Genomic DNA, 22,796 nt, shown 5'->3' with positions numbered 1-22,796 from the left:
TTTTGAGGGAGCGATCTGAAACGTCAACTTGCCTGCTCCTCCGATGCTGCCTGACCTACTATATTCCTCCAGCTCTACACTGTATTGAAAATAATCCCTGAACTTGTTTACTGTGTTGAGGTCAATCATGTGGTTAACTGAGACTCTGGTTCTCTATTAAAGGGGCTTCAGACAGATTAACCCAGACTCTGGTTCCTGTATAAAACTGTGAAGCAGGTAGATGGCAGTGCCAGCCAAGGAAATCTCAACACAAGTAAAAAAATTCATTTCTCACTGGGACAAGGTGAAAGGCCAGGTTACTCCTCGTTCAATATGACTCTCCACTGACTCCCAATCTCATCAGCTTCCGAACAGGAGGGTACTGGTAAAATTGTAGCAATATTGTTCATACAGTATTCCAGAAAGACTAATACCAGCAGGAAACAGGAATCCTCAGAGTCCTGTATCTGAGGGACAGGAAGGGCAATCTCAGAAACAGAAATTACAATTCCAGGGAGTTTAAGAACCAGTTTCAGGTAACAGTAACCCACACCACTCGCTATAACAGTCATTCTTTGGGAAAGTATCACACAGCATTTCAAACCTAGCAATGTTCCTCTCAGACTATCCAGCATGATCGAATGTAAGAGCTGAAAACACAAGCAGTAGTTTAGAAACAGACTTAACACGTATGACCGGTCCAAGAGTCGGATCTCGCTCTAAAGTAAACATCATGTGTTTAGTCCGGTGTGTGAAACAAACTGCAGAAATGCTCAAACACTGCAGACGAGTCAACTAATAAAGAATGTGCCATCTCAAGTCAGAGATAAAACTAAAGCTGAAACAAAGACCTTCAACTGTGACAGAGAGCTTGAAGTGAACAACTCCCTCCCATCGAAAGTGATCCCCCATCCTGCAGTTAAACCTGACGCTGATACTCGTCCTCCTCTGTCTCCCTGAGGTCAGAGATCAGAACTGACCAGTTTTGCCTTGTTCCAGTTAATCTTTGAACAAGTTTGTTCTGTTTCTGAACTTTGGGGCCTGGTCTCTCAAATCGTTGTTCTCATCGACAAACTTTTATATAAGTTCACATTTGGATGCTCCCCAGATTACCAGGAAATCAGAGTCCGAGGCAATTCCTTTTCATGTACAGGGCAGCACAACCTGCTCCCCAAGGAACCCAGAAACTGGGACAGGACAGTCACCAGGAAAAGAGTGAAAGTATTTAGAAAAGAGTGAAAGTATTTATCCACAGCTATAACCTCCCTGCTGGTACTTTACATGCCAAGCTTCTCATGGTTACGCTGTGATGCTGGATTTACAAGAAGCTCTGATCAGTAACTCACTGCTTTCATTTCTATGGAAGGGTTAAAGCTCAGAAATTCAGGAATCCCACCCAAAAGCAGCTTGTGCCAGATATTTGTCAGCACTGAACAGCTGGACCACACTTCAAACCAAATGTTCCCCATTTGGACACATGTTGGGAGCCTGGGGAGGAATGGAAGGGATGATGTACATTGTGAGGTGGAGTTTAGAAGCAAAAACATTACAGTGTTGGTGACTGTTTGCTCAGTGTCCAGATGCCACTGCCCACATCCCAGGGGTTAACTTGAAGACATTCAAGTGCCTTCCTTTCAGCCCAGTCCACCCCCATCTATTGGTCACAGCTGAAATGTCCCAGCAGTCACAGCACTGACCTGGAACAGCACCAATAACATTTCGCAGCAGCAGCAGTTTCTGTGAGATCCGTCCCTGCAACAAGAAAACATAATGTGCCCCTTTCAAACAGATTCACTGCTCGGAAAGTTTGCCACAGATTCCCCTCCCTCCCTCCGTGTCCCCAGGTGGGAGACACTGACAGTAAATACCTGCATCTCCTTTCCCGGGACCCGGACTGGGATCAGGATCAGGGCCAGACACCGACAGGAGACCGAGAGGTTGCTGAGAAACGTTTTGTAAAACTCCATGCTGGATGAAGATCAGATTGTGTCTCAGTCAGAAACAGCCCAGAGCCGATTCTGCGATGAATAGAATGGATGAGAATGAGATTTATTGTCACTTGCACTCAAATTCCAAAAGAACAGGAGTAGAGGGGAAAGTTAACAGCAGCTCCTCCACACGGCTCCATACGATGTACAATGTACCTCGGTGCAAACCTACGTACAAGGAACCTAGAGATAGCAGGAACTGCCGATGCTGGAGAATCTGAGATAACACGCTGTGAAGCTGGATAACACAGTAATCCATTTTGCTTTTGCTGTTGGAAAGGTCCGTTCATGTGGGTCAGCGATGTTCTCACGGTTGGGTCCATTCGCGGTCCTTTCCCCTGCCCCACATGTGAGACTGTAGGGGAACAGTATGGGTCTGAACAGCAGAGGGCGCGCCAGCTCCCGGACTCTACCATTCGCACAGAGACGGCGGGGGAGTGAGAGATCTCGGTGCAGACTCTGTCGGAAAAGTCCGGGTCAAAGCTGCTTTTGGCCTGAAGGGATTCGAGTGAGACACCGATCCGAGAGGGGGGCTCCCGGGAAACTGTGAATCCAGAGCCGGGGTGTGGGAAGGAACGGCGGAGGGGTGGGGTGATCCGCAGACACCACCCCTCTCTCTACAATGTGGGTCAGGTTGTGAATTGTCACTGTTTGCAAACAACTTTCCGACCTGGCCAAAGCAAATGAAACTGAAAGAGCGATGACAGTGTCGAGCTGGATAAACGCAGTGGGTGCGGTGCATCTTAGGAGCACAAACACGTTTCAGGCCGAGACAACAGAAACTGCTTTGTGCTTTTCACCACTTTCTGAAGAACCAGGACATTTTGCTGCGATTTGGACGGTGGGGGCGCCTCTTGATGACAGATGCAATTTATTAGGGGAACAACACATTTCCCAGCGAACAGGGAACCCAGCGGGACATTGCATCAACGGCTCCGATAATGGACAGTCTGCGCTTCCTCTAACATGGAGTTTTACAAAGTGTTTCTCAGCAGCTTCTCGGTCTCCTGTCGGTGTCTGGCCCTGATCCTGATCCCAGTCCGGGTCCCGGGAAAGGAGATGCAGGTATTTACTGTCAGTGCCTGCCACCCGCGGACATGGAGGGAGGTAAATGCGGGGGAAAGCTTTCCGAGCAGTGAATGTGTCGGGAAAGGGGCTCACAGTGTTTTCTTGTTGCAGGGACATTGCTCACAGAAACCGCTCCCCCTGCTGCTCCTGCTGAGTGCTGTTTCTGCTGTTTCAGGTCAGTGCTGTGATCCTATCTGGTCCTGCCAAAATTTTATACGTTTCTAAACTCTTTTAAACTCCGATTAATGTATCGCAGGGAACCGTTAATGATAAATAGAGCCATCCTGAACTTTGACCTTTCCACAGAAATGAAATGAAGCTGCGGTTGTTGTAATTTCAGCATCTCAATGTATCCATGTGAAGCTTGGGATGTAATGTACCAGCAGGGAGGTTATATCTGTGGATAAACACTTTCACTCTTTTGCACGTGACTCGCCTGTGTCAGTTTCTGGGTTCGCTGGGGAGCAGGTTGTACTGCCCTGTATCTACAAAGGGAAAATCCCAGTCTCTGATTTACTGGTCATCTGGGGGAGACGCAAGACGGAAATTGTACACAAGTTTGTCTATGGAAACGATAATTTGAGAGAACAAGATACACAGTTCATAAACAGAACAAACCTGTTCAAAGATCAGCTGGAAAAAGGCAACTGGTCAGTTCTGATCTCTGACCTCAGGGAGACAGACCAGGATGAGTATCAGTGCCAGATTTTCTGGAACACGACTGTAGGTGTATATTGGGAGCAAACTGAAATTGTTCATCTCTCAGTAAAAGGTGAGAGGTTTCTGTTTTAGGTATTGTGTATTTAATCTCTGATGCTACGGGGATAGCAGTGAAGGGGTTATGAGAAATGTGAAGACTTGGACTAATAATCCAGAGAATAAAAATTCACATCCCACCATGGGACTGTCAGGGTTCAAATTCAGGGTATTAAATAAAAATCTGGAAAGAGAAAGAAGAAAAGTGACAGTGAAGATGTTGAATTGTTGTGAAACTAATCACTGATGACCCTTTAGGTAAGAACACTCCCAGCGTATGTTGCTGGATTACTGATTATTGTCCAAGATTCTATAGACTCTGAAAGAGCTCCTATGGATTAGAGGGTAGCTAATGTAACCATACAATTTTTAAAAAGAGCAGGGAGAGAGAAAACAGGGAAATATAGACCGGTTAGCTTGGCATCTGTGGGGTACCAAATGGCTTCAGTGCTTGAATCCCATGTATGCACACAATATATGAATGATTTAGATGAGGGTTTTAAGTTAATGTCTCAAAGGTTGCAGACAACACAAAGCTGGGTGGGAAGATGAACTGTGAGGAGGATGCAGAGATGCTTCAGTGTGATTTGGATAAGTTGAGTGAGTGGGAAAATGCTTGGCAGATGCAGATAATTTGGATAAATGTGAGGTCATTCACTTTGAAACCAAAAGCAGGGGGGCAGATAATTATCTGAACAGTGATAGATTGGGAAAGGGGGAGGCGCAACAAGACCTGGGTGTCCCTGTACACCAGTTGCTGAAGGTAAGCATAGCAGGTGGTGAAGAAGACAAATGGTACGTTGGCCTTCATAGTGACAGGAATTGCGTACAGGAGTGGAGATGCCTTGCTACAATTGTACAAGGTCTTAGTGAGACCATCCCTGAACTGGAAGATCAGTGATGATCATATTGAGTGGTGGAACAGGCTTGAAGGGCTGAATGGCCTACTCCTGCTCCTCTGTTCTGCGTTCCAATGTTTTGGTATAAAACCCTGGTGCCCTTACTTGGTCTGTGTGACTCCAGTCTGACATTAACCATGCTCTGATTTATTCAGAGCTTCAATCAGTTTTAAACCACGAGAGAGAAAACAAAACAGAACATAACTGAACAGACTCCAAGTCTAATTCAGGCCAAACTAAAGACAGACCAATATATCATATAACTGTATGTGCCATAACCTACACTTCCTTCCCAGAAACACGGCGCTTCTGTTTCCAGAGGTTGGGGTGCAGGACGTGGGACCCACAGAACCCCCGATGCAGCCTTTACAAGGCTCTGAAGACTGAGCTTGAAAGTGTCTCCCTTTTGGTCCAGGATCCTGTGAGAATTGTCCCCACAGGGGGATGAAATCTGCTGGGAATGATCCTGCTCAGGGAAACTCTGGAAAACTTCCATTCTACAGATAACACAATCTTGTTGGAATTTTCACTCCCATTCTGTCCTTGATCCCTCCTGATCAGTTTGACCCAATCCTCATTCCTCCTTGGATGTGTTTCCCTAAAGCCCGATAGAATCTCTGAACATTTCTGCAGTTTGTTTCACACACTGTACCAAACGCATGTTGTTTTCTTTAGAGCGAGCTCCTACAGCTGGACCAAACACAACTGTACCAGGTAAATCTGTGTGTAAAATATTGCTGTGTTTTCATATCTTACATTTGATCATGCGGGATAAACAGGGAGCGACATTGGTGGTTTGCAATGCTGTGTGGTATTGTATGAAAGAATGAGTCTGCTAAAGTGAGTGATGTGGGTCACTGTTACCTGGAACTGGCCCTTGGAATTTGTTATTAAGTTGTTGAGAGACCCCTTCCTGTCCATCAGATTGATTGTATTTTGGTACATGTGACAATAAATCAGTGAAAAGCTTTGTTTACATGTAGTACAGGCAGATCACAGCATGCAAGGGATGTACAGAGCAAATAGAGGCATGCAGGTTACATTGCAGGTTCCATTGGCTGAGGTGAGAAGACATTCAACAGTCTGATAACAGCCAGAGTGAAGCTGCTCCTGAACATGTTCGTACATGCTTTCAGGCTTCTGTATCTTCTGCCTGATGGAAGAGGTTATGGAAGGTCATTACCCGGGTGTGATGAGTCTTTGATGATGTTGGCTGCCTTTCTGTGGCAGTGAGCTGTGTGAGTAGAGTCCGCGGATGGCAGGTCGGCTTCTGTGATGGTCTGGGCTGTGCACACAGCCTTCTGTAGTTTCTCACAGTCCTGGGCAGAAGAGTTACCGTACCAGGCCGTTATACACCCGGACGGAGCACTTTCAATGGTGCATCTATGGAGGCTGGTGAGGGACCTTGTCAATATGCCAATTTCCTGAGCCGCCTGAGCGAGAAGTGGCATTGCCGTGTCTCCTTGACTGTCACGTCTACGTGGCAAGTCCAGGACAGGTTGTCCGTTATTGTCATTTCAAGGAACATCATGCTCTTCATCCTCTCCACCTCAGTTCCATCGAAATAGATGGAGGCATGTTCTCCTCCATTCTTCCTGAAGTCAATGATCAATTCTTTAGTTTTGCAGCGGTTGGGAGACAGACTGTTTTTATTGCAGCACATGGCCAAGCCCTCCAACTCCATTCTGTTGTTAGATAGCCATCCCACCATGCTGAAGTCAGCAGTGAACTTGCAGATGGTGTTCATTCGGAATTTGGCAACACAGTCATAGCTGTACATGCAATACAGTAGGGGCCTGAAGACACTTGTTTGGGGGTGTCCAGTGTTGGTCATGTTACTAGACAACAGTCCAGAGACCTGGACTAATAATCCAGTGAATGAGAATTCAAATCCCATCATGGGACTCAGATACAGGACTCTGAGGATCCCTGCTTCCCACTGACATTAGTGTTTCTGGAATTCTGTGTGGAGAGTCTCAGTACACTTTGAATGCAACCCTGCTGTTGGGAAACTGATGGAAAGTGAAGTCAGTGGAGAGTAACAGTGATCCAGGTGTAAGCTGCCCTTCCGCTCCCCCAACCCCAGTCCCAGAGAGAAAGGGAATTTTCTCATCTTATTGAGATTTACTTGGTTCCATGAGTATGCTGTTTCCAGTTTGAGAAAACAATGAAGCGTCTAGATCCAAAATGTCAGCTTTTCTGCTCCTCCGATGCTGCTTGGCCTGCTGCGTTCATCCAGCTCCACACCTTGTTATCTCAGATTCTCCAACATCTGCAGTTCCTATTATCCCTCACCTGCTGGATAAAGTTGTTTCTGCGAGCTGCCTGTTCCTCAGAGGGAGGATGATGCTCGCACTGAGACCCTGTGTGGGAAGCATCAATGTGGGGAATCTTAACTTTTTCACAGCAGCTGCCACATGTTTTTTTCTTGATCAGGACACTAGGTCTGAAGAAGGGGTTTACAGGTTGATAATCAACCTGTTTGGCCAGCTAAGGCACACGTTCTGTCATGGTGAAGTCCTTAAACCTGGAGGTAGTGACCCCAAACAAGGACGCAGCCGCTGTGCCACACGTCCTCCCTCTTTACACTGCATCAAAGCAAGATTTACATACTTTCATTGATCCTCTCATTTTGTGAATCTTACACAATCTTAGAATTTCCTGAATGTTGAACTTATTTTAACATTTTACATTTGGGATAATTTATCTGCAATTATATTATCTTTCCCAGAAATATGAAAATGATCCTTCACAACCCACAAACCCTCAACTAAAAGGTTCTTCAGAATCTCGTGTGGGTATCGTGATTACATGCTGAAATATTCTTACTTCCTGACATGTCTATGTTTTACAGAACTGCACTATGTCTTTATGAAGCCCTGACCCATATAAAATACCTGTTTATTGACGCCTGTGTTTTCAATATTCTCATATCTCCTGCTATTGGACTTTCACATGCGATTCACAAAGTTTCTTCACAATATCTGGACAGTACCAGTTTTGATGAACAATCATCTATTTGTCATTCACTGGTTAATGAGGATGTCTCCACTTCCTCATCAGAACTTTTTTAAAAATATAATGACAGTCTGGAACTCCGGCAGACGGAGCCTCAGCCTGAGCTGTCTGTGCTATCGCTCTCGAATTTGGCTCTGCTTCCTGATTCTCAGTTAATGAAGACATGCCAAACGCTTCCTTTGAATTATCTTTATTCTTAAATGGAGCTTCAGTGACCCTAGAATCTGTTTGCAGTATTACTGTGACCTCTGGGCTGGACTTTCTTTATCAATTGATCTGGTCATGCTACAGGATGGAAGAATATTGGGACCTGTTCCTCTAACTGTTCTGTCATTTAAGCTTCAGCTGGACTTTCTGTGATAATTAGCAAAGTTGAAACTTTTGCATCTGTCAGATCATTCCCCAGAAGTAAAAGAATTCCATCTACAGGTCATTTCTTAACTGTCCTGACTACCATGAGCGCAGTCAACCCAAGCTATGCTTCAGTTGGACTTTGGAGAAAGCAAACTGGAATATCCTCTCCATCTATTCCATTTCCCAACACGGTGGCTTTCATTGAAATCTCTGAATGGAAAATTAAATCCTACTCCCTCAAGAGAGTTTGAGTAGCCCTTGTATCTCTGAGAATAGTTATCAACTTGGATTCTTCCTTTGAAGAAAATGGCCCGTGCACAAAAATCCTTCGTATTTCTCATCTATGCTATGAATTTTTGTGACATTCACGGCAGAGTCTACCTCTAATTTTAATTCGAGCTACAACCTGATTTCTTTCTTTTTCAGACTCATTCTTACAAACTCCAATCCGTCCTATCTGTTTCCAGTTGAACCTCCAGCATTCTGAATGCAAGTGTCCCACCTTGGTACCGTGGAAACACCATTGGCTTCTGACTTTCACTTCCACCCTCGGTACTTTCCCTTTTGATCTGAGGAGGACACCGTGAAGCGTTCCCAGTTATCCTTTCCTTATCTCTTGCCTTCTTTTCACTCTCCCACTTTCCATCCCTTTTGAATTCGGAGAGTGGTGGAAAACAATTCCCAGAGACACAGAACGAATGAGACAAAAGATTGTGCCGTTGTTCGCCGCAGAAGCTGCCCATTCTCTGAGCTTGTAAAAAGTTCAGTTGCAACTTGCAGGAAACTAATTACGAAAGACGCCTGAACTGACTTTCCAGCTTTCTCCACTCACGCGAGTAATCTATTTTCTCTGTTTGTTTGTGCGTATGTCTGTGCGTAAAGGAGGTGTGTATCAGAGGATTATAATTATGATTGTGTTCAGTGCGATTGGTTTATATCTGTTTATCTGCAGCTATATTCTCATCCTTGGAGAGCAGGTTGTACTGCCCTGTATCTACAAAGGGAAAATCCCAGTCTCTGATTTACTGGTCATCTGGAGGAGACGCAAGACGGAAATTGTACACAAGTTTGTCTATGGAAACGATAATTTGAGAGAACAAGATACACAGTTCATAAACAGAACAAACCTGTTCAAAGATCAGCTGGAAAAAGGCAACTGGTCAGTTCTGATCTCTGACCTTCAGAAGACAGACCAGGATGAGTATCACTGTCAGATTTTCTGCACGACTGTAGGTGTATATTGGGAGCAAACTGAAATTGTTCATCTCTCAGTAAAAGGTGAGAGGTTTCTGTTTTAGGTATTGTGTATTTAATCTCTGATGCTACGGGGATAGCAGTGAAGGGGTTATGAGAAATGTGAAGACTTGGACTAATAATCCAGAGAATAAAAATTCACATCCCACCATGGGACTTCCAGGGTTTAAATTCAGGGTATTAAATAAAAATCTGAAAAGAGAAAGAAGAAAAGTGACAGTGAAGATGTTGAATTGTTGTGAAACTAATCACTGATGACCCTTTAGGTAAGAACACTCCCAGCGTATGTTGCTGGATTACTGATTATTGTCCAAGATTCTATAGACTCTGAAAGAGCTCCTATGGATTAGAGGGTAGCTAATGTAACCATACAATTTTTAAAAAGAGCAGGGAGAGAGAAAACAGGGAAATATAGACCGGTTAGCTTGGCATCTGTGGGGTACCAAATGGCTTCAGTGCTTGAATCCCATGTATGCACACAATATATGAATGATTTAGATGAGGGTTTTAAGTTAATGTCTCAAAGGTTGCCGACAACACAAAGCTGGGTGGGAAGATGAACTGTGAGGAGGATGCAGAGATGCTTCAGTGTGATTTGGATAAGTTGAGTGAGTGGGAAAATGCTTGGCAGATGCAGATAATTTGGATAAATGTGAGGTCATTCGCTTTGGAACCAAAAGCAGGGGGGCAGATAATTATCTGAACAGTGATAGATTGGGAAAGGGGGAGGCGCAACAAGACCTGGGTGTCCCTATACACCAGTTTCTGAAGTTAAGCATAGCAGGTGGTGAAGAAGACAAATGGTACGTTGGCCTTCATAGTGACAGGAATTGCGTACAGGAGTGGAGATGCCTTGCTACAATTGTACAAGATCTTAGTGAGACCATCCCTGAACTGGAAGATCAGTGATGATCATATTGAGTGGTGGAACAGGCTTGAAGGGCTGAATGGCCTACTCCTGCTCCTCTGTTCTGCGTTTCAATGTTTTGGTATAAAACCCTGGTGCCCTTACTTGGTCTGTGTGACTCCAGTCTGACATTAACCATGCTCTGATTTATTCAGAGCTTCAATCAGTTTTAAACCACGAGAGAGAAAACAAAACAGAACATAACTGAACAGACTCCAAGTCTAATTCAGGCCAAACTAAAGACAGACCAATATGTCATATAACTGTATGTGCCATAACCTACACTTCCTTCCCAGAAACATGGCGTTTCTGTTTCCAGAGGTTGGGGTGCAGGACGTGGGACCCACAGAACCCCCGATGCAGCCTTTACAAGGCTCTGAAGACTGAGCTTGAAAGTGTCTCCCTTTTGGTCCAGGATCCTGTGAGAATTGTCCCCACAGGGGGATGAAAGCTGCTGGGAATGATCCTGCTCAGGGAAACCCTGGAAAACTTCCATTCTACAGATAACACAATCTTGTTGGAATTTTCACTCCCATTCTGTCCTTGATCCCTCCTGATCAGTTTGACCCAATCCTCATTCCTCCTTGGATGTGTTTCCCTAAAGCCCGATAGAATCTCTGAACATTTCTGCAGTTTGTTTCACACACTGTACCAAACGCATGTTGTTTTCTTTAGAGCGAGCTCCTACAGCTGGACCAAACACAACTGTACCAGGTAAATCTGTGTGTAAAATATTGCTGTGTTTTCATATCTTACATTTGATCATGCGGGATAAACAGGGAGCGACATTGGTGGTTTGCAATGCTGTGTGGTATTGTATGAAAGAATGAGTCTGCTAAAGTGAGTGATGTGGGTCACTGTTACCTGGAACTGGCCCTTGGAATTTGTTATTAAGTTTTTGAGAGACCCCTTCCTGTCCATCAGATTGATTGTATTTTGGTACATGTGACAATAAATCAGTGAAAAGCTTTGTTTACATGTAGTACAGGCAGATCACAGCATGCAAGATGTACAGAGCAAATAGAGGCATGCAGGTTACATTGCAGGTTCCATTGGCTGAGGTGAGAAGACATTCAACAGTCTGATAACAGCCAGAGTGAAGCTGCTCCTGAACATGTTCGTACATGCTTTCAGGCTTCTGTATCTTCTGCCTGATGGAAGAGGTTATAGAAGGTCATTACCAGGGTGTGATGAGTCTTTGATGATGTTGGCTGCCTTTCTGTGGCAGCGAGCTGTGTGAGTAGAGTCCGCGGATGGCAGGTCGGCTTCTGTGATGGTCTGGGCTGTGCACACAGCCTTCTGTAGTTTCTCACAGTCCTGGGCAGAAGAGTTACCGTACCAGGCCGTTATACACCCGGACGGAGCACTTTCAATGGTGCTTCTATGGAGGCTGGTGAGGGACCTTGTCAATATGCCAATTTCCTGAGCCGCCTGAGCGAGAAGTGGCATTGCCGTGTCTCCTTGACTGTCACGTCTACGTGGCAAGTCCAGGACAGGTTGTCCGTTATTGTCATTTCAAGGAACATCATGCTCTTCATCCTCTCCACCTCAGTTCCATCGAAATAGATGGAGGCATGTTCTCCTCCATTCTTCCTGAAGTCAATGATCAATTCTTTAGTTTTGCAGCGGTTGGGAGACAGACTGTTTTTATTGCAGCACATGGCCAAGCCCTCCAACTCCATTCTGTTGTTAGATAGCCATCCCACCATGCTGAAGTCAGCAGTGAACTTGCAGATGGTGTTCATTCGGAATTTGGCAACACAGTCATAGCTGTACATGCAATACAGTAGGGGCCTGAAGACATTTCTTTGGGGGTGTCCAGTGTTGGTCATGTTACTAGACAACAGTCCAGAGACCTGGACTAATAATCCAGTGAATGAGAATTCAAATCCCATCATGGGACTCAGATACAGGACTCTGAGGATCCCTGCATCCCACTGACATTAGTGTTTCTGGAATTCTGTGTGGAGAGTCTCAGTACACTTTGAATGCAACCCTGCTGTTGGGAAACTGATGGAAAGTGAAGTCAGTGGAGAGTAACAGTGATCCAGGTGTAAGCTGCCCTTCCGCTCCCCCAACCCCAGTCCCAGGGAGAAAGGGAATTTTCTCATCTTATTGAGATTTACTTGGTTCCATGAGTTTGCTGTTTCCAGTTCAAGAAAACAATGAAGCGTCTAGATCCAAAATGTCAGCTTTTCTGCTCCTCCGATGCTGCTTGGCCTGTTGTGTTCACCCATCTCTACACCTTGTTATCTCAGAGTCTCCAGATTCGGCAGTTCCTACTATATCAGTAAGAGTTGGGTTATGATTTGTCATTATAAATAGTGCAATTCTGAGTCAGTGTTCCTGCCCTGTACTTACAAAGAGGATGACCCAGTCTCTTATTTCCTGGTAATTTGGGGGACACCCAAGAATGAAATTGTACACAGGTTTGTTGATATAAGTGATAATTTGAGAGAATAAGATTCACGGTTCAAAAACAGAAAAACCTGTTCAAAGATCAGCTGGAACAAAGCGTTCAGTCAGTTCTGATCTCTGACCTCAGGGAGTCAAGCCAAAACCAGTACCGTGTCAGCTTTCTGAGAGGATGGGTTTGCACTTTCATCCATACATTCATCTCTCTGTAACAGGTGAGGGGTTTCTGTTTCAGGTATTCTGTGTTTCATCTCGGATTTCATGGGGGTGGTCACACACGGGTTATGTTGCTGGATGAGTAATCCAGAGACCTGGACTAATAATCCAGAGAATTACAGTTAGAAATAGGAAGCTGTTCGCAATAAAGGTGACCATGAAGCTGTTGGATTTTTGTAAAACCCCAAATGGTTCACTCATGTCTGTTTAGGGAAGGAAACCTGCTGTCCTTACCTGGTCTGGTGTTCATATGACTTCAGTCCCAAACTAAACTGGTGGACTTTTAATTGCCCTGTTTAATTGTCTGAGCACATCAATCGGTTTGTATCAAACTCCTGGACAGAAAAATCCACAATAAAACGTAGTGGAACACTGGCTGTGAGCCAGGCATTGAATCAGGACACAGCAAAGACACACCCAGCCAAGCTGACTCTGCAAAGTGCCCCTCACTCCAGTCTGGAGACTGGGGTCCAACTTGGGAGACTGTGGGACTTAGACACACTGACAGAAATAACACTCCATCACCACCTTTGGTTAAAGCTAAAATAAGCTCAGAAGCTGCTGGTCAGTGTCCAGTTCTTTCTATTGGAAATAGTGTCTTGATCCCATTGTGTGTGTGTGTGTGTGTGTGTGTGTGTGTGAGTGAGATCATTGGTATGTAACCTCCCACATCCCTCTGGGACTAGAATTACCCAGGAATCTGTTTGTACTGGGCTAGTTTTGAAATGTTATGGCCTCTAGGTCTCTGCTGTTAGTTTTGTTCATGTCTCTCAATCTGCTCATGTCTTCATTCTATCTCCAGGTCCTGGACACTCCACTAGAACAAGAGTTGGATTGGGAATTGGGATTGCTGCTGTTGCAGTTGCAGTTGCAATTGTGGTTTATAACATTCAATAGCGAAAATGTTGGTGAGTTCTGGAATATTTCATAATTCCCATTGTAACCCTTTTGTCTTTGTGTAAAATTGTATGAAATGATGCTGGGCTCTGTCTCTGTCCAGCCATGAGGATGGTTCAATCCAGCCTGTCATTGAATAGTATCATCCAGTCACTTTCAGCTTGTCATCCTCTCACTCACACACAGTCACCATGGATTAGAAAGGAGCAAATATTATCCCACGGGAGAACCAGAGGATGGGGCATATATTGGGAATGTCAGGAGCTATTTGAGAAAGTCCTATAGAATAGGTTACTGCTCAAGATGAGGGCTCAGTGGATATGGTTAATGGATAGGAACAGAGCAAGACCAAATGGGTCATTTTTAGTTGTGAGGATATAACCATATCCACTGAGCCTTCATCTTGTGCAACAACCTATTCTGTAGGACTTTCTCAAATAGCTCCTGAAATTCCCAATATATGCCCCATCCTCTGGTTCTCCCGTGGGATAACATTTCCTTCTTTCTAATCCATGGTGACTGTGTGTGAGTGAGAGGATGACAAGTTGGAAGTGACTGGATCAGTGCTTGGGACCTCAGTGACTCTCAGTCTATATCAGCGACTGAAATGATTTTCAAACCTGTCTGTTACCCCAGGCATCAGTGTGCTCAGTCACTGGGATGCCCATCTCGAATTTTGTTGTTTCTGTCAATATCCACATGCCTCTGCCCAGCACCTTTCCCCACATACACCCTCACAGTGGGAATAGGAAGTTTACCTCACTGTCTCACTGGCCCTCCCTCTGTCAGCCAGCACAGCCCCTGTAGAGTGTCCAGCCTTTGCCCAGTGTCTCCCCCGTCAGCCTCCTCTCCTCTACAGTCTGTGCTCCATCACCATACAGCTCCTGTCACCCATTTTCCAGCTGCATTTGGTCCGCATGACGCAAAGTGTTATTTGGTCTGTGCTCATGAACATCTCCCTCACCTGCCTGGATGGGTGCAGATCCAGTAACACTCATGAAGCTTGGCACCATCCAGGACAAAGCAGCCCGCTTGATTGGTACCACCTCCAGAATCATCCAGTCCATTCACCACAGATGCTCAGTCTCAGCACTGTGTACTATCTGTAAGATGCAAATTCACCAAAGATCCTCAGGAAGCACCTCCCTAACCCATAACTAATTCCATGAAGAATGACAAAGGCAGCAGATACATGGGAACATCACCCCCTGCAAATTCTCCTCCAAGTCACTCACCTTCAGACTGGGAAATATTTTGCTGATCTTTCACTGTTGCTAGGTCAAAATACTGGAGTTCCCTCCCTAATGGACATTGTGGGTCAACCCACTGAAGTGGCTCAAAAAGACAGCTCACCTCCACCGTCTTAGCGGCAACTAGGGACAGGCAATAAACACTGGTCCAGCCAGTTTCACCCGCCCCATGAATGTAGAAATTGAAAAATTCACATTTGTCCAAAGTGCTGGACTTGTTTAACGAAACTTGCACTCTGTCTGTTTCTCTTCTTTTGGGACTATGTTCAAAACCGACACTCCAGCAATTGAAAGGAAGCGTTGAATTGTGACCCTTTGAGGGTCAACCTGTTCAGATGAAGCACAGTGCACTGTGACAACAGGAATTGAGCGCTGGAGAACAAAACCTTCTGGGGAGCGGGGTGCGCAGCTTTAACTGAGCTTCCACTGCACTGAATACAAACCTAAAGAACTGCCTTTGCTGTAAGTCGGGAACAAACATTTGGTCAGAATTACTCTGTTTTTTCCTTCACAGATGCTGCCACTCCTGCTGAACTTTTCCAGCAGCTTTACTTTTGTTCCACTGCACTGAGCCTGGCTCAGGGAGGAGGGAATCAGCCCAGTATTGTGGGGATCAAGTAGCTCCTGGTGGAAAGAGGTGCACAATCTCAGAAGGGAAATTCCCAGTGGATGTTTTATCCCTTTACTGGAAAAACTGTCCAAGTATTTCATTCTGCATTATCGCTCAGTGTTACTGTTACAAGCTGGGTGTCCAAACACAGGTTTGGGGTTCCTTTTAACATTGTAAGCTGAGCTTTCTAACTCCAACGTGAATTGTCAGATTTTTTTCAGGCAGTTTCCTTATTTACTTCTTAAGTTACAACTCATGAACTTGTTCTTAAAGTGGGATGATGCTGTCAGAGCACCGTTTATCGTCCATCTTGACTTGACCAACTGCAGTCCTTCTCGGGAATGTGGGAAAGAGGTTTCGGAAAATCCCTCTGCAGCAGCACCTAATGGGCAAAGCGAGTCATTACAATTCCAAAACATCAGCTTTTGTGCTCCTGAGATGCTGCTTGGCCTGCTGTGTTCATCCAGCTCCACACTTTGTTATCTCGGACTCTCCAGCATCTGCAGTTCCCATTATCACTGGTACAATTACCAGCAGTTGTTTTTCTTAGATTCAGAATCTGGATGGTTTACAGATTGCAACTACATCTGACAAAAAATAACACAAATATGTGTTCTGTATATTTAACTGTTACTTTTTTATGTGAATGAGATTCTTCTCCAATCAGTGATGTGGCTGTATTTGTCACGAGAACATAGAACATTACAGCGCAGTACAGGCCCTTCGGCCCTCGATGTTGCGCCGACCTGTGAAACCAATCTGAAGCCCATCTAACCTACACTATTCCATTATCATCCATATGTTTATCCAATGACCATTTAAATGCCCTTAATGTTGTCGACTCAATGGATGAATAACTTGTATCGTAATTTATTTTGTATTTGTTTTACTGTTATATTTCTGATCTCTGTTGTAGATAGCTGTTACTTTTCTGCTTATAGTTTTTGCTCCAAGTGGTAATTAAAGAGATGCTGTGCAGACATTAGTGGGTCTACTGACTGCTGGCCACTGCATGTACAGAGATGCTGCATCTGCTGACAGTAAGTCCCTGATATGACTTGCAGTGAATGGAATTGGCTGAAGACTGGGATCAGTAATTGTGGGAGTCTCAGGAGGAGGCTGTTGCGAGTGGTTAGGACTGTGGGTGTTTACGGTACAGGGTGGGGACTTTGAGAGTTCCAGTTACTCAAAATACATTGTTTTTCATTTCAAAAATATACTTCATTCATAACAATCTTTACACACGTAATCACTAGAGCAGTTCAGTTCTATATAGTTTTTACATATGTGTAACAAGCAAACAGAGTGTTTCCTAGCGAGTTTTGAGAAGATTTGTAGCTCAGGTTGAGGTTCTGGATGTGAGTTTGCTCGCTGAGCTGGAAGGTTCATTTTCAGACATTTCGTCACCATTCCAGGTAACAACATCAGTGAGCCTCCGACAAAGCGCTGGTGTTATGTCCCGCTTTCTATTTATCTGGTTAGGTTTCCTTGGGTTGGTGATGTCATTACCTGTTCTTTTTCTCAGGGGATGGTAGATTGGCTCCAAATCAATGTGTTTGTTGATGGAGTTCCGGTTGGAATGCCATGCTTCTAGGAATTCTCGTGTGTGTCTCTGTTTGGCTTGTCCTAGGATGGATGTGTTGTCCCAATCAAAGTGGTGTCCTTCCTCATCTGTGTGTAAGGATACGAGTGATAGTGGGTCATGTCGTTTTGTGGCTAGTTGATGTTCATGTATCCTGGTGGCTAGCTTTCTGCCAGTTTGTCCAATGTAGTGTTTGTCACAGTTCTTGCAAGGTATTTTGTAGATGACGTTCGTTTTGCTTGTTGTCTGTATAGAGTCTTTTAAGTTCATTAGGTGCTGTTTTAATGTGTTGGTGGGTTTGTGGGCTACCCTGATGCCAAGAGGTCCGAGTAGTCTGGCAGTCATTTTGGAAATGTCTTTGATGTAGGGGAGAGTGCTTATGGTTTCTGGGCCCATTTTGTCTTTGTTTGGGTTTATTGATGAGGAATCGGCGGACTGTGTTCATAGGGTACCCATTCTTTTTGATGTCACAGTAGAGCGAACAGCCAATGGGGAACTTCAAACCGGCGTCTACAGGAAAACAACACATACGGACCAAATACTGAACTACAGGAGCAACCATCCCAACACCCACAAACGAAGCTGCATTAGAACATTATTCCAACGAGCCACCACACACTGCAGCACAGAGGAACTACGAAGAGCAGAGGAAAGTCACCTATACAGCGTTTTCAAAAAGAATGGGTACCCTATGAACACAGTCCGCCAAGCGGAGGCTTGGGGACCGCTTTGCAGAACACCTCCGTTCGGTTCGCAACAAACAACTGCACCTCCCAGTCACGAACCATTTCCACTCCCCCTCCCATTCTTTAGACGACATGTCCATCATGGGCCACCTGCAGTGCCAAAATGATGCCACCCAAAGGTTGCAGGAACAGCAGCTCATATTCCACTTGGGAACCCTGCAGCCCAATGGTATCATTGTGGTCTTCACCAGCTTCAAAATCTCCCCTTCCCCTACTGCATCCCAAAACCGGCCCAGTTCATCCCCTCCCGCCACTGCACCACACAACCAGCCCAGCTCATCCCCTCCACCCACTGCATCCCAAAACCAGCCCAGCCTGTCTCTGCCTCCCTAACCTGTTCTTCCTCTCACCCATCCCTTCCTCCCACCCCAAGCCGCACCTCCATGTCCTACCTGCTAACCTCATCCCACCTCCTTGACCTGTCCGCCTCCCCCTCTCTCCCTATTTATTCCAGTTCCCTCTCCCCATCCCTCTCTCTGATGAAGGGTCTGGGCCCGAAACGTCAGCTTTTGTGCTCCTGAGATGCTGATTGTCCTGCTGTGTTCATCCAGCCTCACATTTTGTTATCCCGGGTTCTCCAGCATCTGCAGTTCCCATTATCTCTGGCAGACCTGCTGAGTCCATTCTCACACAGAGAGTGCGGGGGGAATGAGGGATCCGGGTGCAATCTCTGTCGGGAAAAGCCGACACAAAGCTGTTGTTCCCCTGAAGGGATGGGAATGAGACAGCGATCCGAGTGGGGATATCCCGGAAAACTGTGAGTCTACATCCGGGGGAGGGCACAATCCCCAGCCCGTCTCTGTCCAAATGTGAGTCGGTCTGATGCGTAGAATGAAAGTTTTATAATGCATTTCGAGGTAATGCATTTGGAAGTTGCACTTAACTGAGAACCGCAATCGTTTCTGCGAACAAACTGCGCCAATGTGAACATTGCAGCGTCTGACTCACAAAGAAACTGCGCTTCCTGCAACATGGAGCTTTCCAAAGTGTTTCTCTCCGTCTCCTGTCGGTGTCTGGCTCTGATCCTGCTCCCGGTCCCGGGAAAGGAGGTGCAGGTATTTACTGTCAGTGCCTCCCACCCGGGGACATGGTAGGAGGGGGATCTCTCTCCCTCGTCACCCCCAGCACTCAACCTCTGTATTAAAGGGAAATGCTGACCATCTCAGATACAAACAGAAAGTGCCGGTACTTGTCAGGAGCGTGTAAAGTGATCTCTTGAAACATTGAAAAGGGGGTTAGACCGAGACTGCGGGGCGGATCTAGAAAGGGGGATAAATAATGGTCCCTGAAGATTTATTTGGCAAACGGCAAGAAAACAGTCATTTTAGTCACTGCGTGACTTGTCCCCAACCCCCTCACTCCGTGCCTCCATGTCCCAGCCCTTCTCATGGGCTGTATCTGTCAGTCATCGCCAGGGGGTTGGACCGGATCATCTACTCGATCAGGAAGGGACGCGAAGGAAGTGCGGACGCTGTAAGTCTGGAACAAAAGCAGAAGGTTGCTGGAAAATGTGTGAAGAAAGTTCTAAGGAAGGGTCACTGGACTTTTTTTTCATAGATGCTGCCGAATTTGCTGAGCTTCTCCAGCAATTTCTGTTTTTTTTTCATTTTCTGACCAGGAAGGGGATCTGTTGGGAAAGGGGCTCACTGTGTTTTCTTGTTGCAGGGACACACCTCACAGAAACCGCTCCTCCAGCTGCTGCTAAATGTTGTTGCTGCTGTTCCAGGTCAGTGCTGTGACCGCTGGGACATTTCAGCTGTGATCAAAGGCTGGAGGTGGGAGGGAATCCGGAATTTATCTTGCTTTAAGGTGCGATGTGGGCTGCAGGTGGAGCCATTGAGGGAGTGGGTACAGGCGGTTCACATCCCACACCATGATCATGGGACAGAGCCATAAGGAAGGCACTTAATATATTCAGATTAACCCCTGGGATGGGAACAGTGGCATCTGAGCACTGAACAATACTCGGTGACACAAGGAGGGGACACTGGGATCCAGTGGGATTTGTATAGGATCCTGAGCAGTAGGAATCAGGGACAGTCTGGGATCAAACAGAACTGTGAATTGTCTAGTAACGTGAGTGTGAGATTGAGCTGTCGGCCATAGCAGGAGGCAGACGTGAGCAGGAGGGAGGGAGCAAAGTCTGACAGGTTAGGGTTGGAGGGAGGTGAAGATCCACGTGGTCTCAGCCCCTTTCAGACCATCATTGCCTCACACCCTGCACTTGCCTGTCACTGTCTCAAAAAACTGTCAATAACCCTCACCCCATCGTTGGGTATCCCCTCCCTATCCATTCCTGACTTTACAATCTAGTCACAGTGTGCCCTGTCCCATTTTACACTCACCTAATGCCCCCAATCTCCAGCATGTGTCAAAATGGGAAACATGTGAACCAAAGTGCTGTCTAGCTGCTCAGTGCTGAAAAGTATCCAGCACAAGCTGTTTTTAGTTGAAGATCCTCAATGTCCAAGCTTTATCCTTCCCAGCAGTGACTTACTGATCAGAGCTTTTGATAAATCCAGCATCACAATGTAACCATATGAAGCTTGGGATGTAATGTACCAGCAGGGAGGTTATATCTGTGGATAATTAATCTTCTCCAGGGGGATTCGCCTGTACCAGTTTCTGGGTTTCTTGGGGAGCATGTTGTATTGCCCTGTACCTACAAAGGGAATGTCTCAGTCTCTGATTTACTACTTATCTGGGGGAGACATGAGAGGGAAATTGTACACCAGTTTGTTGATGGGAATGAGGATTTGAGAGAACAAGATACACAGCTCATAAACAGAACAAACCCTGTTCAAAGATCAGCTGGAAAAAGGCGACTGGTCAGTTCTGATCTCTGACCTCAGGGAGACAGACCTGGGGGAGTTTCAGTGTCACATTTATCAGAGAATGGCTCTTTCATTGGAGCACGTCCATCTCTTTGTAAGAGGTGAGAGTGATATCTGTTTGATATTCGCTGTTTAATCTTTGAATTTCTGTCTCTGGTTGAAGTCAGTGGAGGGTAATATGAATCCAGGTGTAACCTGCCCTTCCACCCAATCCCAGGGAGAAAGGGAATTTTCTCAGAGTTTTCAGATTTACTGTGTGACTATGTTTTTCCAGTCGAAAAATAAAATGAGGAGCTGTGTACACTGTACAGGGAATTATTGTCATAAATAGAGCAATCCTCAGCTTTAACCTTGCAATGGAAATGAAATCATTCAGTCATTAATCACAACTCCTTGAAGATCGTGTATCAGTTTTACATTTTAAAGTCAGTTTCTTCATAAAAATCTGGAAATAGAGAATTGGTCCCAATAAAAGTGACCATGAAGCTGTTGGATTGTTGTAAAACCCCAACTGGTTCACTCGTGTCCCTTTAGGGAAGGAAACCTGTCGCCCTTACCTTGTATGGTCTATGTGACTCCAGTCCCACATTAACCTGGGGGACTTTTCACTGCCCTCCTTGATTGTCTGAGCACATCAATCCGTTTGTATCGAACCTCCTGAACAGGAAAATCCACAAGAAAACAGAGTGGATCACTGGCTTTGAGCACAGCACAGCAATGATGCACCCAGCCCAGCTGACCCTGTAATGGCCCCCTCACTAACACCTGGGGATTGGTGTTCAGCTTGGGAGACTGTGGGACATAGTCACACTGACAGAAATGACACAACTTTCCAAACTCCTCTATCACCATCCCTTGGAATTTTCCAAGTTTGCTGATGATACAAGGCTCAGTGGGAAAGTAAGCTGTGAGGAGGATACAGAGGCTGCAAACAGGGGTAAGCTGCTTCATGTTTACACTCCATATGTTTGTGGGCACTTCATCGTTAAATCTATTTCAGTTTCCGAGGTGGACAGATTTGAATATGCCCATCCTTTTTGAAATACCTCCATGGCCTCAGCCCTCCCTGTCTGTGCCCACCTTCAGCTATACAGCCCTCAGATCTCTGTGCCCATGTATCCCTGCGATTTCCATTGCTGCCCGTTCAGCTGCCTGGCTCTGAGGCTCAGCAATTCACAACGTAAACCTCTTTGTCTGAGTTTAGGCAGATTTGTCTCTCCACCTCTCTCCTTCCTCCCACACCAAGCTTCGGGTAATCTGCAGAAGCTACCCTCCTGGCTGAACTCCCCCCCCCCCCCCCCCCGCCACCATGTTGGTCCATATCAAATTTTGTTTGAACCTCCAGTGTTTGGCATTAAAGATGCTTTACAAATGCAAGTTCTCATTGCTCAGTCTCCTCTGGGACTTTGCAAACCTGCCCCTTTACCCTGGACAGAGCAGGGTCAGGAATGGATGTTGCAGGTTCCAGGGTTTAGATCTTTCATTAAGGTGAAGGAAGGTGGTTAAAGAGGAGGAGGTGTGGCTTTGTTGGTCAAGGACAGTATAACGGCGGCTGAAAGAACCTTTGAGGACTCGTCTACTGAGGTGGTATGGGCTGACGTTGCCGAGGAAGGTTTGTCGACTGAGTCAGTGTGGGTGGAAGTTAGGAACAGCAAGGGAGCAGTCACCTCACTGGGGGTTTTCTACAGACCCCAAATAGCAGTAGGGAGATCGAAGCACTCATAGGCCGGCAGATTGTTGAAAAGTGCAAACGTAGCAGGGTTGTTGTTATGGGTGACTTCAATTTTCCCAATATAGATTGGAACCTCCTTAGTGCAGATGGTTTGGATGGAGCCGTTTTTGTCAGGTGTGTTCAGGAGGGTTTCCTTACTCAGTATGTGGACAGGCCGACGAGGGGGGAGCCATTTTGGATTTGGTGCTCGGCAATGAGCCAGGACAGGTGTCAGATCTCGTGGTGGGAGAACACTTTGGCGACAGTGACCACAACAGCCTCACATTTACCATAGCCATGGAAAGGGAAAGG

The 22,796-nt window shown here is 45.8% G+C and overlaps 1 long non-coding RNA gene across 4 annotated transcripts; it reads left to right on the top strand.

Moving 5' to 3' along the window:
- The first annotated feature begins 1,923 nt into the window (after window positions 1–1,923).
- Window positions 1,924–16,764, top strand: LOC132206726 (uncharacterized). 4 transcript variants are annotated; one of them, XR_009443110.1, is made up of 5 exons: window positions 3,303–3,807; window positions 5,366–9,340; window positions 10,899–10,937; window positions 13,657–13,762; window positions 15,516–16,764. It is a non-coding gene; the product is annotated as an uncharacterized LOC132206726 (long non-coding RNA). The 4 variants fall into 4 exon arrangements; XR_009443109.1 differs by lacking the exons at window positions 3,303–3,807; window positions 5,366–9,340; window positions 10,899–10,937 and adding exons at window positions 1,924–3,032; window positions 3,147–3,210; XR_009443111.1 differs by lacking the exon at window positions 10,899–10,937.
- The last annotated feature ends 6,032 nt before the right edge of the window (window positions 16,765–22,796 follow it).

The sequence above is a fragment of the Stegostoma tigrinum genome, chromosome 41 (assembly GCF_030684315.1).
Source record: "Stegostoma tigrinum isolate sSteTig4 chromosome 41, sSteTig4.hap1, whole genome shotgun sequence".
Classification (NCBI taxonomy): domain Eukaryota; kingdom Metazoa; phylum Chordata; class Chondrichthyes; order Orectolobiformes; family Stegostomatidae; genus Stegostoma; species Stegostoma tigrinum.
Note: the sequence above shows the minus strand (reverse complement) of the source record. Positions and strands in the feature narration are given on the sequence as shown.